Here is a 2,794-nt window from a genome sequence, read left to right on the forward strand (position 1 = left end):
GGAAAACTGACATGTTTGCAATATGGAATCTCTTTATCCATGAACATGATATATCTCTCCATTTATTTAAATCATTTTAAAAGTATTTTCTAAATAAAACATTGTTTAGAAATACAAACCTGTGTGGTAACACTTAAAGAAAAGCAACCTGGGACCTCAACTTCTGAATGATGGACTGGATTATTCAGACTAACCCTTCCATTGAAGACAGATTTTAAAAAGTAGTGAAATATTTAAAACATTTTTTTTTTAAGTGTCAAAGAGCTAACATGAGAGTAGAGTAATTACTGGACCAAGATCTAGGAAGACAGAAATCTAAGAAGGTGATCCCTGCAATTGGGACTGTTTTTGTCCTGGGGACTGTTTTTGTCCTGGGGACATTCATCTGTCTGGAAGTGGTAAGTGAAAGGCAGAGTCATGCCTTAGAGAATAGAATACAAATGTCAGAATCTAGAACAGAAGGAGTGGGAGCTTGGGAAACAACCCCCCATCTTGTACTGAAACCTTGAAAGCTTATATTTCAGGAGGAAGAATAAACTAGAAATAAAGAAGCCTTTACATGGACTGCAAAATAGCTTCAAGTTATCTAGATAATATGACAATCTCAAGCCCTGAACTAGGATCAAGGTGAATCCAAATTGCTATTTCTCCCCCATACCACCATAATGTAACAAAACCAAATTTTTAAAAATTCTCTTTAGAGAATGACAATATCTTCCTGGACCTCAAATTCTTTCTAAAAATATTTTTTAAATGATAGGATAATCCACGTAATCAAAGATAATCAGACATGCAAGGAAAAAAGATGCCGTAAGATGGAACCAGCAGAAATAACAGTCAACATAAAAAGGCCCACAGAAATTTTAGAAATATTAGATACAGACTATAAAATAACTATGTTTATATCATGTTCATAGAGATAAGTCAAGCTTCAAACTTTGACATCGAACTTGTGATGGATAGTTTCTAAATTGATTCCCAATAATCCCCACTTCCTATTATTCATTTCCTTATGTAATACCTCTCCATTGAGTGTAGGTTGGACCTAATGACTCATTTCTAACAAACAGAACATGGCAATTTGATTAAATGTGCCAAAAAATGTTTAAAACATGCAAAATTTTTGAGCCACCAGTTCCCCTTCTAAGAATTGATTTTGCTAAATAATCAAGAATGTACACTAAGATTCACTTACTAGGATATTAATTAAAGGTTTGTTTAATAATAAAACATTAGAAATAATTTTAATGTCCAACAATAAGGGCTTGTCCAAGTAAATAATGATACAGTCATAGGACAAAATACTATACAGGCATTAAAAGTGAGTGATAGAAAAATAGTGACATGAAAAAATATTTATAATATTTTAACTGAAAAAATTATTGATAGATTAAACGATAAAATGTCTTGGATTTGCTTTAAAAACAATTCAAGCGAGGAAGAAGTGGAAACATTTTAGATAAAACCAGGTAAACCATGAGTTGAAAATTTTAGAAATGAAGTGATTGGGAAATGGGGGATTATTATACTATTCAGGCTGCTTTTGTGTAAGTTCAAAATTCCCCACAATAAAGTTCTTTTTAACTATGTACAATATTCATGCATTTAAATATGGAAATAAAAAATAGAAAAAAAGAAATTGTACACATCCAAAAGTTAACAGTGGTTATATCTGATCACTTTTATTATCATTTGTTTATTTCCATTTTTTGATTTGCACTAAAAGCAAATTACTTTTGTAATAAGAACTTCTAAAATTGTAACATAAAATAGGGCCGATTTCTGAGTTTTCTAGGCTGATACTGCTCCATATTTCCTTTATAATCCAGTATTACACTGTTTTCACCACTTTGCTTTATAGTATCATTCCGTTTTTTTCCACAAGCAGAAACTATACATGAAGCATGAAAATTATTTTTCGTTTTAAGGTTGAAAAATTTAATGCATAAACTAAATTATATGGCTTGCTTTAAAGACAATGATGAATGTATTACTAACTTCTCAAAATGTCCACCTTTTATTTCAGCAGTTCTCAACCCTGGCTATATATTAGTATCACTGGGGAGCTCTTATAAAGATACTATTGTCCAGCCTCTGTTCCCTAAAGATTCTGATTTAATTAGTCTGAGACAGGCTCAGGTACTGGGCATATTTTTAGCTCCCCAATTGATTCTTATGTGCAGGCATCACTGAGAGTCACTGTCTTCGAGCCTACTTTGGACAGCGACTCTCAACCGGGGCTGCGCATTGAAGTCACTGAGGGAACTGGAAAAAACACTGATACCTGGAACCCACTCTCAAGATTCTCATTTAATTGGTCTGGGTTGTGGCCTGGGCCTTGGAATTTTTACCCTTGCCCTTATTTCCCCATCCAACATAAATATGTTTCATTTACTCACGAAGTCTGAGATTTATTTCTTTGCTAAGAATTTGTTTCTGTTAAAATATTAACACCCCTCCCCACCCCATGCTTGCTTCGGCAGCACATATATACTACAATTGGAATGATACAGAGAAGATTAGCCTGGCCCCTGAGCAAGGATGACACGCAAATTTATGAAGCGTTCCATATTTTTCATGGGTGGTGTAGATGCCTGGCCACTGCAGTGTATACCTGAAGCTGAAGCTGAATAATACTGAATGTCAACTATAATTTAATACATATATAGTCACAGGATGTGGAGTACAGCATAGGGAATAGAGTCAATGGAATTGTAACAGTTATATACAATGTCAGAGAGGTAGTATATTGGGGGAGGGAGATTATCACTTTGTGAGGAGTGTAAATGTTTAA

At 33.9% G+C, this 2,794-nt stretch overlaps 1 non-coding gene across 1 annotated transcript; it reads left to right on the top strand.

Moving 5' to 3' along the window:
* Positions 1-2,467: 2,467 nt before the first annotated feature.
* On the top strand, positions 2,468-2,576 carry LOC141572039 (U6 spliceosomal RNA). The gene has a single exon (XR_012497050.1). It is a non-coding gene; the product is annotated as a U6 spliceosomal RNA (small nuclear RNA).
* Positions 2,577-2,794: the final 218 nt, after the last annotated feature.

This window comes from Rhinolophus sinicus, linkage group LG05 (genome assembly GCF_036562045.2).
Source record: "Rhinolophus sinicus isolate RSC01 linkage group LG05, ASM3656204v1, whole genome shotgun sequence".
NCBI lineage: Eukaryota > Metazoa > Chordata > Mammalia > Chiroptera > Rhinolophidae > Rhinolophus > Rhinolophus sinicus.